Here is a 13,021-nt window from a genome sequence, read left to right on the forward strand (position 1 = left end):
TTAACAACTGGCTCTTCGGGGGGGGGGCAGTCCTCATTTACAGTTTTTGCCAATTTTCACCATGTAAGTACTCCTCTTCATGGCCAATTTCAAGCTGTCCCCATGACCGATGTGGAGCTGGGGAGAGATGCACGTTAAGACACTGTTATAGGATTTTCTCTTCACACTGATGAAATAAATGTAAATAACCCCAAGAAGACAGATTAAAAAAAAAAAAAGTAAAGTGTGGTAAAGCCATTAGGAAGGGATGAGTTTTGAGAAGCTTCTACGTTTGTTTTTAAGATTATTTAATTGTAAGGTTTATGGTTTGATTTTTAATGGTGGCCGCATTCATAACTGGCTTGCAAAATGTCGGAAAAGGTTACAGTTGGTTCTGCCAGGCAGGGATGAGCCGGCCGTACACACTGTCATGCTGACGTGTTGAGCTTGATTTGGCCCCGCCTCGGAAACCCCAGAAGGCAAGCATCGGTTGGGCATTTCCACTGGACATCACGCTATAAGGGTAAAAAGTAAAGAACTATAAGGATAAATTCCTTGTTTCCCCACTAGCCTCTCATTCAGACTTTATCCAAGTAAAAAATCTGACCGTTGCCTCCTTTTCTCCTCTTGCTAGCAACCATGATCAATTACTCCCTTTGCAACCTCTGTTGCAACAGTGGTTCTCAAAGTCAGGGGCAGGCCAGAATCACCTGGGAGCTTCACATAAATACTGATGTCTGGGGTCCACTCTTGGAGGATCTGATTAATTGGTCCGGGGTGCAGCCTGGGCACCATGATTTCGAAAAACTCCCCCACGTGACTCTAACTTTCAGCCAGGGCTGAAAATCACCGTCCTTTCCATTCGTGCCAGGACCTGCCTCCAGTACAGGACAGAGGGAACACAGGCTTGGAAGTCCAAAAAACACCGCTGCTAATCGGCTTTACCACCTACAAGGGCCTGGTTCTTAAATCTTTGAGCTTCGCTTTCACCAAACCGTAGAGTGGAATCAGTAATCCCGATCATATACAATTAGGTAAAAATATTTCAGCTCAGCACTAGCCTTAGTAAAAGTGAGATTCCTACTTCGTATTCCCGCTGTCTCCTAACTGATCTCATCTCTCATTTCTCCCCAGCCCGCCCAGCTCACACACGACTGTTGAAATGATCATTCCCAAGAGTAGAACCTCTGTTCAAAAACCCTGAACGGCTGTGGATTAGCCACTCTGCCTCCTGCTCCAGGCCCTCGGGGACCTTCTTGCCCCACATCCTTCCAGCCTCACCTTCCACCGGGAAGGTGGGCAGCCCCTCTCTTGGGTCTGCACCAGCCTGGCCCCTTTACCCCTGGAACACCCGCCCTTCCTGCTCCTCATTCGGGAAGCATCTCGCAGCTTTCAGAAAGCCTGTCTTTTCTGGAGGATTCTGATTGATGGGCCTCTCCTTAGCCTCTCCTAATCTCTGTTTTCAGCCTTCTGCGTTCTGCTCATTGGGCATAGATATTTACATTGCCCATGTCAGACTGAAGCCTCCTGTGTGACAGGGACTGCTCCGTACTTGTTGTCCAGGCTATGCCTGGCACATGGTCAGCCAGGGTGGCTAATCACGCTGAGTGACAATCAGCCTCCTGGCTCACAGCTGCCATTTTCTGGAGTTGCTCCGACCAGAGGGAGAAGGAAGTGGTCATTCTGAGGTCCCAGGGCTGCTCCCGCAGGGCCTCTCCCCCACCCCTGCCCTTACCATCTGCCCTGGGGCAAATACTACACCTAATGGCACCCCATTTCCTCGTAGGCATCCCACGCAGTCTCGCCAGGGCCTGACCTCTTGGCTCAGCACTCTCCCCAGTGACCTCCATGCCCAAGGCGCTCAACGAATATGTCGGTGGTGAGGAAGACAGAGAATGCCCGGTCTGTTCTTCACTGCCTGTCACCCCGGGGAACACTGCCTAGGACAGGGAGAGGCCTGACAGCAACACTGTATTCACTCATCTCCCTGAAGAACGTGAGTCTAACACCACCCACAATAAAAGGAAAGTGTTGATTTTATAGCAACCGATTTAAAAATTGCGTCTCTGTGAAAGCAACCACCTTTACCTGGCGTGGTCCGTATCTTATGATTATACACTAAACATCTGGATGAGCAGGGACTAATCTCTCCACGTCTTGTGTTCAGTTTCCTAGCTCAGTTACTGCCCCCCCCCAATCATGGACTCGGTTGGCCAAGTTGGAAACCTCCAAATTTCCCTTGACGCCCTTCCCACCTCACCCTCCAAATCTCATTACCACCAAGTGCCGTGACTTCATTTTTCCCAAGGCAACATGCCTGGCTCCTCTCTCCATTTCTACCACAATGAACTTATTTTAGCTTTTATTTCCTCTTAGCTGGCCTATGGCACAAGCCTCTGACCTCCCTGCTCCACGTGCACCTTTACCAGCTGCCTGAGATATCTTTGCTCCAAATCTGATAAATCACACTCACGCTGAAAATCTTCTGTGTCTCCCAAAGAATTCAGTCTGGATCCTTTAGTGCGGCACCTGGGCCTACACACCGGATCCCAACCCGTGTATCAACCCCATGTCCTTGCCCTTACCCCCACCTGCCCTAGACCTCAGACACACCACACATGTCACGGGGCTTTCATGCCTCCATGCCTTCATGTCTGCTGTCCCCTCTGCTGGGGGGGAATGCCTGCCTTCTCCTTTCTCACCTGAACATTCCAACTCCTCTGTTAAGGAACAGCTCAGAGGTGACCTTCTCTACAACCTTCCTTGACTCCTCTGACAGAATTAATTTTTCCCTCTTTGTGTTCCCACGGCCCTTGGTACAAACCTTATTCAGCACTTGGCTGCATTATTTTAATTATTTGTTTTCCTATCTGCCCTCATGCAACTGTGGCTTAGTCATCTTGGTATTCCCCAGTGGCCCCTCGGGGAGGGAGGAGATCCACAGATGTTTGTGGGATAAACGAGTGCACTTCCGGTCTCATGGTGCACATGCGCTCTCCAGTCCTTCTCTACTACAGAGAACCAACAGACCAAGAGGAGAGAGCCTAGATCAGACTATCACAACTCACAAGCAGCTTCAAAGCTCCATCATATGCCTCTACCAAAAAAACCTTCTTCCCAGATCCCATAGGGCAAAGCAGAGCGGTGGCAGACAGGTGAAAAGTCCACACTTCGCCCCCAAGAGATGCTGTGTTTGGAAAACCCGTGTTGACTTTAACTTGAGTATTAGTCACCCATAAAACGCTGCCAGAAATCTCTCTGGGGCTGGCCCAAGACACAAAACATGTGCAGGTTGTTTTCTAAGCTGTGCTTTGTTAAAAGAGCAATTCCCAGTTTGCCTCAGGTGTAAAGTTTAGGTTCACGGTTCACTGGATTTTTTAGGAAAATATGAGCAAACATTCCAATCCCCCCCTTCCTTCTCTTGTGGTATGAGAGACTTAGGTTGTTTGTTCCCATGGCTCAGATCTTTTCAGAGAAGAGATTGTTGATAATGTTCGTTCTGTCGCCTGGCCCGCTCCCAAAAGCACCATCTTTAAGCTCTCGGTAGATTCGAATGTCCACAGAACATTCCTCTCCAGGGCAAGCTTGGGGCTGTATTGGGGAGTTTTGGAATTCCTGATGGAGCTGGAGCTCTGGGCCCATATTAGAGACGAGGCCACTTCTGCGACATCTAGCCAGGTTGAAAGAATGAATAACTAAATGAACCAGGGAATCCTTCCTTGTGACTTGAAAAAAAGGATCGGGGGACACAGCTCTGCGTTTGACACTCTTCTCCCCTCTCACCAGCCTTCCCGGACTCTCCCTTTCAGAGGTTCACCTACTTGCCTTTGAGCACTGACTTGGTGGAGAGATTTCACTGACCTTTACCTTGACAGATTAACCTTCAGGGTCAGGTGGTAAAAAAGACCATGAGTGACTGTTGTGCAAGAGGAGAGACCACACGGCTCTCTGATGAATTCTGGCCAAAACAAAAGGAAAGCACACGTGAAATAAGAGTGGGAGGTCAAGGAGTGATGGCAGGGTATAAAATGCCTCCGTTCCCTTCATTCAAGAAAATGACACCTGGGTTGGTTGTCAGTCTTCATTAAGCTGGAGGTAGTGCTGACAGAATGGAACTGGGTGCTGAGGGGACGTTGGTGAAGCAGCAAGGTGATGAGAGGGAGGAGGGTTTGGTGGGATTCCAGGTGTTTCTTGTTAGAGTTCCAGTGAAGGTGAAGAAAATGGATCCTAATCATGCGAAGAAGCTGCACCAATGCTACATCATCAAGGAAATAGCCAAGGGGGTCTCTCTGAAGGAGGGCAATGCTGCCTTGTGTCTGCTTGGCGGTAGTGGTGACACTGTTCAGAATGTTCTGGAATTAAAGCATGTACATTAAACTGAAACAGATGTTTTTAGAAGGGCCCAATATAATTAGGTTACATATATCAGTGAACAAATATTGTATAGAATAGTGGAAAATGTTATAGAAATGAAGAACTGTATTTGAGGGGTGCTACCCAATGGAGGGAATGCAGCCACCACCTGTCAGCTCCAGGAGTTCCTAGAGTCAAGCTAGGAGGACCTTGGGAGCTTCTCTCATCTCGCAACATCTGTCACCCTGATCCCAAGATAGCAACTGGCAAAGTTCTCTTTACTGGTTATACCCTGGTGGAGGTTCTCAGGGGGTATGGTCTTAGCCACACAACTGGATGATGGGGTCAAGTCAAATGTCCCCAAAATAGAGTTCAGGGATTCATCTGTTATTTTATTTGATCCTTATGGGGTCCTTCTGATGGCAGATGGGGCATTTGCTCATTTATTCATTTATCCACCCATTCACCATTCAACATTCACCAGTCACACGGGCCAAACTCTGTGCTAGGGCTTAAGAATGTAATAAGACAGAACCCGGCTTTGAGACACTTGGAGCTCAGTAAGGGAGACAGAAAAAATATTAGCTATGGTGCCACAAGGAGAACAGTGGACTAGAGGTGTGTGGGGGAGGCTGTGAGATGGTATCAGAGAGGGTCTATGTACTGTCTTGGAGAGAAGTTCAAGCAAGCTTGGGTTGATGTTGAAAGATGAGTAGGAACAGGTCAACTTACAAGCAGGCAGGGGGTGAGGAAGTCAGGGCAGCACTTAGAAAGCTAGAGAGACATGAAAAAAAATATGGCGGCTGGGAAGCAGCCGGTAGTTCAGCACTGGAGCAAGATGCCTGGGATTCTAGCTGGAAGCAAAGTCAGAGGGAAAGACAAGACTCATCATCAAGGACCTTGTGTGTAATAGTAGCATTTTTTATTTTAATCTGACATAGTGAGGAACAATGGAATATTTCTTTTCTTAATAAATCTTTATTGAGGTATTTTAAATACAATAAAATGCACCCATTTTAAGTGTGCGGTTTGATGAGTTTGGGCAGACATACCTGTGTAACCACTGCCCCAGTTAAGACACAGAACATTTCTGTCACTCCCCAAATTTCCTTGTGCCTCTTTGCAGCCAACAACCCCCTCCAGTCCCAGCACCAGGTAACCACGGATCTGTTTGCAGTCACAATAGATTAATTCTGCCTACGTAAGAATTTCACATTTATAGTATGTTTTCCTTTACATCTGGCTTCTTTGACTCAGTGTAATGTCACTGTGGTTCATCCACGCTGCTGGGTGGGTCAGAAGGTTATTCCTTTTTATTGCTGAGTAGTCGTCCCCCATATGACTCTACCACAATTTGTGTATTCATTTATCTATTGATGGATATCTAAGTTTCCAGTTTGGGACTATTGCACAGTTGTTACGATCATTCATGTACATACGTCTTTCTGTAAACACGTGTTTTTATTTCTCTTGGGTAAACAACTATGAAGCTAAACATGAGAAGATGTTTAGCATATTTGGTCATCAAGAAATGTGAATTAAAACCACAATAAGATACCAGTGAACACCCATCGGTGTTCCTAAAATTAAAGAGACCGAACATGATAAATATGGTGAGGAGGTAGAGAAACTGGAACTCTCAGACCCTGCTGATGGGAGACTCAGAAGGCGCATCCACTTTGGGAAATGGCTTGGCAGTTTCTCGCATTGCATAAACATGAACTCAGCAAGCAACCTCCTGAATTTTTGGCCATTGAATAATTTTAAGTAGAACAGCATTATGGACAGATTTGGTTTTAAAAGAATAGTAGCATTGAGGCTGACGGATTCTGTGTATCGAGATCATCTTCATATATAGCTATTTTTATTAGTGAAAAATTATCTCTCATGCTTTAATGCCATACAGGGGCAATTACTCCCCTGTTGTGAACAGCTAGATAACATTAAATATTCCATTATTGACTGTGATTCCAAATGAAGTTTTTGATGCATAGAACAGTGTTGTTTCTGCTGAATTAGTTCCTTAAAATGAGATCCTAGGATCGGGATCACTGAGCTAATGCTCTTAAAAACGTATATGCTTTTTGCTGCCAGGTGACATTCCGAGTACCTAAGGATTGCGGCAATCAACAACAAAGTATATACTATTGTTTGTTTTTCACAGATCAGGAAGGAGAAGCTCTGATTATGCGAATTACCTAACGTAGGTAGAGAAAGGTATAGCAGTGTTTGAACCTGTGTCCTTGAACCTCTCTTCAGTCTATGGGTTCTTCCTCCTTCTACTCACACTTTTCCTCCCTCAGAGCTTTACTTGGAGAAACTCTAGCCTGTGCCAAAGACTCTGCTGAAGCAAGGGACACACAAAAGGAGATGCATAGTTTCTGTTTCCAAAGAGCTTATGGTCCAGCGACCTTCCCAGATTCCTTCCTCTCTTCCCATCTGGAGAAAAATCTCAAGGGAACAGGTGAACTACAAAAGGAAGGTGAGGAAAAGTGTTAGAATCATGGAGTGGGGGGCGCCTGGGTGGCTCAGTGGGTTAAGCCTCTGCATTCGGCTCAGGTCATGATCTCAGGGTCCGGGGATCGAGCCCGCATCGGGCTCTCTGCTCAGCAGGGGGCTTGCTCCCCCCCCCCCCCCACCGCCGCCCCGACCTCCGCCTGCCTCTCTGCCTACTTGTGATTTCTTTCTCTTTGTCAAATAAATGAATAAAACCTTCAAAAGAAAAAAAAAGAATCATGGAGTGGGTCACAGCTTGGATACGAATTTCCACTGCCACTTCCAGACCACGTTGAGGGACCAGCTCCCTGTGTTGTGCTGGTCCGTGAGTCGGTCCGCCACAGCAGGTGGAGGTCAGAGGTAAGAACTCCAGCTTGGTGGGGAGTGACTACAGAGCTTCAGTGTGAGCTTAAGCAGGACCGAGTCTACAGAAGTGCTCAGCGGGGAGAATGACAGTTGGGAGCAACAACTGTGGGGTGGCGGCGGGGGGCAGGGGTCTGATGGAGGCATTCTGAATTGAGTGCATTTTATTGGGAGCAACTTAAGTTTCTCGAGTTCTTTCTGTGTGGTTGGCATTGTTCCAGGTGCCATAAAAAAGTAGAGGAAAAAAGCTTTGGGGGCTGAAGATCAAGCCATTCCAAGGAGCCAAAGAAACTAAGAAGCGTCTGGCACCTATCATGGCAGGTGAGGGGTGAGGCAGAGAGTAGAGGTGGTGGCATTGCAATCAAGTGTGCTCCCTTCCCCCTTCCCTTGTTCCCTCCTGCCCTCACTCTGAGGGCCTTTTGTCCACCCTCTCCCCTACAGCACCCCGGGCCTCCAGATACCAAGATGTCCTGTCGTGTTCTCCCAGCCCCTCACAGAGGCACCTTGCCCTGGCCTGTGCCCTGCTTTGGGATCCTAACCACAAATGACTGCACATCCCAGCTGGGTCAGCCCAGAGAGTCGAGAGGGTAGGTGGGGATCCAGCGGTGGGGGCTGCAGAGGACTGGACAGCTTCTGGCCCACTTCAGCAGGACAGCTGCCCATGGTCTGGGTGACGGATGCTAGTGAATCGGGGCATTACAAGGGGGCCCAAGGTTCCGGGAGGAGTAGGAAAACGCGTTTTTATTTGAAACCTCACTGTGTTTAAATATTGAAAATCTGGTTAATTTCAACATTTTTTCTAACAGTTGGTATTGGTCAAAGAAAATAAGCCTGGATGAGGTGCCAATCTTCTCATCTGTGCTTCTGTCCTAGGCAATGCCAGTTGTTTTTTCTGTCTCTCTCAGAGCCTGTCTCTCATTCCTGGGATCTGCTCCTGTTAGCACCCAGGGAGGCCGCTGGTAAGCTAATTAATTTCCAACTGTGATAATGGCTGAATAGTGAGGAATTTGCCTTTGACTTAAAAACTGTGACCTGGAGGTCCTGGATTGATGGGGAAAAGTAAGGCCCCAAGAGGGATGCTAGTGATAATTGGGTGGGCTGGCCCTTTTGGGCCCCATTCTTATCAAACTACTTGAGTAGCCTGTAGGTTCTGACCATCGCTAGGGTCAGTTCCCTCTTTGGAGGTTCTGGGGACAATTGATGATTATTCCTGAATGAGTTCATTTGGACCTGGGCCTTGGCATGGGGAAGGGATGGGTCTGGGGGACAGTGCCCATGGAAAGACAAGGTGACTGACCCAGAAGCCTTCTCTGTGTAGCTCAGGCTTAGCACGACAGCCCTACCTGCCTTGTCCAATATGGTAGCCAGTAGTCACATGTGGCTTATTTACCTTTAAATTTACCTTAAATTAATTGAAATAATTAAAATAATTAAATTAAATTTAAAAAATTAAAATAATTAAAATGTTATGTTCCAAAGATTCTGCATGTTCATCTTTACTCTTGACAAACAGCCTGCCAGGAAGGTGTCTTTATCTCTGTTTTACAGAAGAGTGAGTGGCCCAGTGACACCTGACTATTTGCAACCATCAGTTGCCCATCCAAGATTCAAACCTACAGTCTCCATCTTTCCTGTGAATGCCAAGCTACCATTAAACAACAACACATTCTCTCTGAGGAAGCCTGTGTTGCTCAAATTTAATGCAAGAATTTGCAATGATCTCTCATCTTCGGCTGGACCCCCTAATTGGTCGATGCTCCTAGTAGTTTACCATTGTTGTTAGACTAGGCTGCTCGTGCATAGCACTATTTAAATACCTACACACACACCCACGAGGGTTCCATAGCACTTCATGGTCAGGTGCCTTGAACACACAACAGCAATAAAGCTGCTGTTTGTCCCAGTTGCAAATGGAGGGACCGCAGCACAAGGAAGTCCTGCGCCGTGTTAGACAGTGTGAAAGAGTGATGAGTCACTGACGGCATGTGCATGGAAATGAGGACATTTGAGAGGCTGTCAGGGGAACTGAAATGGATCCAGGACACATAATAGTGTGCATCTACTGCTGTGCTTATGGAATTGTTTAATGCTTTTTGCTTCTTTGACTTCAGTGCTTGTAATTGTATCTCCCAGGATACAACAGGACAATGCTAGGAGATTTTAGACTGCACAGAACACAGGTGTCAGTTGCAGACCATCCTGCCTGGAGCCTGGTTTGTCTTATGAGAAGGGAATGTCCAGTCCCTGGATCCTACTTGTTACCCATATTTCTACTAACACCTTTGTGGATGCTCTACTTACAAGTGTAGTAGTCAAGAATTCATGGTCAAGGGTGTGTGGAGGAACAAGCGGTAAGAAAGGCTTTTCCTTTTACACTTACCACTTCTAGAAGATGTCCTTCATTTGCAGCTGTGGCCACAGCTCCTCGTGTTCCAGTGAGGACCAACCTGGGGGTCTAGTTGTCCTGGACAGGGTCTCCGGGGGATGGGATGCTCAGCTACCTTCTGTGGTTGTTGAAAGGCACCTTGGAAGAAAGAGGAGAGAAGGAAAGTGGAAATCAACCATTTGTGGAACTCAACAGTTGCCCTGAGGCAGTGTTCCTCAAAATGGGTTCCATGGAACACTAATCTCATGAGCTGCTCTGTGATGAAAGGATTCTGAGTCCAAAGATTTGGAGGATGTGGCCTATCATGTCACTCAGGGGAGCTGCGCAGTGTAAATTGCCATATGAAAAGTTGTAAGAAGACTTGCAGAAAAAAAGAAAAAATCTTTGTTGTTGTTGTTGTTGTTTAATAAACTACTAAAATTTGTTTGAATGTTTAGTAAGCCACTGAGGTATCAGGAAGCTCACAAAACATCATTTAAAGCACGGAAAGGTGCGTTCACCTTGTCCAGAAAAGCACTCAGTGCCCACTCAAAGCGACTGGGAAGCAGAGGGCCACAGCCCTACCAGGCCCGAGTCCGGCGTGTTCCCAGTCACGTGCTCACAGAGCTCCCTGCGCTCCTCAGCTGAGCCTGGATTCCTCCATTGCGTTCGCTTGTAAAACCCGTTCCTTTCCTCCAGAGCCCTCATCTCCTTTATAATTAGGCATTCACTAGCATGATTATTAGTTTATGGCTTCCACTGGACAAAAAGCAGAGAACAGGGACTGGCGCATAATTGGTGATCATTAAATTTTTTTCAAGAAATTGTATTAAATCCATTAGAAGTCGTAATAAATCCACATCCCTTGGTACTCATTAAACAGACACTTTCTCACCCTCTAGGCAAGAGTCTATATTTGTTTGCTGGGGATGCCATAACAAATAAGCACGGTGTTGGTGGCTTAAAACAACAGAAATGTATCCTCTCACAGTTCTGGAGGCTAAAAGTCTGAAATTAAGGTGTGGGCCAGGTTGCTTCTTCCCAAAGGCTCTGATGGAGAATTTGTTCCACACTCACTCTTAGCTTCTGGTGGCTCCTGGCACTCGTTGTCACAGTAGCCACATCACCCCAACCTCTGTGTTCATCTTGACATGGCCTCTATCCTCTGTGTGTCTGATTGGAGATGCCTAGACTAAACTCTGGAATCCCTCAAACATAGCAAAAGCCTAAATACAACCTGTGGCCATGATATCCTGTTCCGCTTTCCTGCCAACGGTTACATGCCCGCATCTTCCTACCTTTTCTCACAAGCCTGTGGTGTTCCTTAAAAACTAAAGCCGTACCCATCTCACTATCATTAATTCAGCCAACAGACATTTGTCAAGCATCCTTGAATGATGGTAAGATACCCCAGGTGGAAAAGACAGGGAGGCATTTCAGGTGGCCAAACCATAAGAATTAACAGTTTGGTCTGAGTGAGGAAGAGAGAATATTTCCCTCTCTCTCTCTTTCTCATTTTCACCTTACAACAAGCCACAGAATTCACAAACTACCCATTCATACCTTTGTTCTTTAGGTCGGTTTGACTGGAGCTATAGACAAGATGCTTGCTATGGAAGGGGTAGCCAGGCTGTGAGCAGAAAACTGGGCAGTTCACTAAAGAAGAACTGATTTCCACCTTCCCCTTTGCCTCATGGAGGAGTTATATGAGGACTATGAAATCTTTGAGAGCTCCAGTCACTGAAAGAAGTAAGGCTAAATACAAACTTGATTGTTGGGAACTCTCATTTTGCTGTAGACTGGCTGACTGCTAATTCCCATGGGACCCGAGGTCCTTGTAAGGGAACCAGAGGTCCATGTGGTCCGTGCTCTCTGGAAAATGGAACTAGAGAAATGTTCTGCCCCTACTTTCAACAAACCATAAATTTCATGGCTTACTATCAATTAACATCTCAGGTGAATATATTGATGGGGCTTGGGAGGTGTTCTAGCTTTGAGGGGCAAATCTGAAAAATATTTGGAGCCATGGTCATCTGTTGGGCAAGAGTTTCCCAAGAAGGCCTCCTCTTCATGACTGTCTTTTATATTTGTATCTTTCCCCCATAAAGCCCCAAATAGACACAGCTGTAGGGTAATACCATGAGACAGACAAACCTGGTAAGGATTACTCTTATTATCCCAAATACTTGAGAAGAGGAATCAAATGCATAATGACTTTTCCATCAATTATACCAAGAAGAATAAGGGAACAGGCAGAATTTGGTCCTTTCCTGGTGGTAAAAGAGAGAGGTGGCATGTCTGAAGTAATCCATTTGCTTGTTCCATCTACTGCCTTAAGAAAAAAAGTAAAACATGAACCCACAGAAAAGGAAGAACTTGAGGAAAATAAGTGAAATGCCAGAAATTATCTTGGTGAATGCCAAAAACATATCCCACCTGGAAAAGAAATATTTCCAAGAATGTTGTGGGGAAAGAGGAAGAAACGGTGCAGTCACATCGATATCCATGCCTGTGGAGGCAGGAAATACTTTTTGAAAATGGAATTTTAAACAGATAGTGATGATTTTGATATTGAGACACTTGAAGAAAAAACTCTGGGTGAGTTTCAAGATTTTGCTTTCTAATATTCATCTTCTTTCCTTCTAGGGAGCAAAATTTATGAACTTCAGAATTAAACTTAAAAAATATAGTGGCTCGGTATGCTGGAAATATTCACCAGCAAATATGTCAGACTTTAATAAAGGTGGGTCTGACATATTTCCATGAGACAGAAAGGCATCTTGTCTTTTTATTCTTTTAAACCAGGCATATGAAATACATTCCATTAATTTTGATGCAATAAGGGGGCCTCAGCTCACATATTTTATTTAGCAAAAGGGCATAATATACCTTTCTTTCCTACTATCTGCTTGCTTTGAGAAATCTCTTTGCCCTTCACGCACACATAAGAAGCATATCTCCAAGGTACATAAATTTTTAAACTATGTCCTCAACCAGGTGAATTGCAAAATGGATCCCTCAGTCCTTCCAACCAAGGAGAGATACTGGCATGGGAAGTTTCCCTTTCCAAGGCTGGGGTGTGGAGTGGAGGCTGAGGAAGGAGGGGGAGGGTGCTTCTTTTGGATCCAATGGTGAAGTTTAGGAACGTTCCACCCTGTGGTTGAGGAACTACTCTTATCTAAAATAATATTTCTTTGACCAGGTATGTACGCTGAATCCTGGGATGGCTAGGCCAGTGTGAACAAAAGTCAAGTCAAAGAAAGCAGTCAAGGGGGGAAAAGAGAGGAGGGAGGAAACTTCCAGATGAGATTTGAAATGAGATCAAGAGTTGATGAGGCGAAGAAATATGGGGTGGCTGTTCTGGATGATGGAAGCTGCAGAAGTTATCTTTAGGAAGAGAGAAAAGCTTAAAGGGACAGGAACACTAAATAATAAAAGTACTACATATAGCACAAAACATTGTTT

General features: G+C 45.9%; 1 long non-coding RNA gene across 1 annotated transcript; it reads right to left on the minus strand.

Annotated features, from left to right (window-relative positions):
* Positions 1-305: 305 nt before the first annotated feature.
* Positions 306-9,786, minus strand: LOC125095963 (uncharacterized). Its single transcript, XR_007126019.1, has 3 exons — positions 9,572-9,786; positions 3,847-4,331; positions 306-494 (listed from the first exon to the last, which is right to left on the minus strand). It is a non-coding gene; the product is annotated as an uncharacterized LOC125095963 (long non-coding RNA).
* Between the last annotated feature and the right edge of the window lie 3,235 nt (positions 9,787-13,021).

Source organism: Lutra lutra, chromosome 3 (genome assembly GCF_902655055.1).
Source record: "Lutra lutra chromosome 3, mLutLut1.2, whole genome shotgun sequence".
Taxonomy (NCBI): domain Eukaryota; kingdom Metazoa; phylum Chordata; class Mammalia; order Carnivora; family Mustelidae; genus Lutra; species Lutra lutra.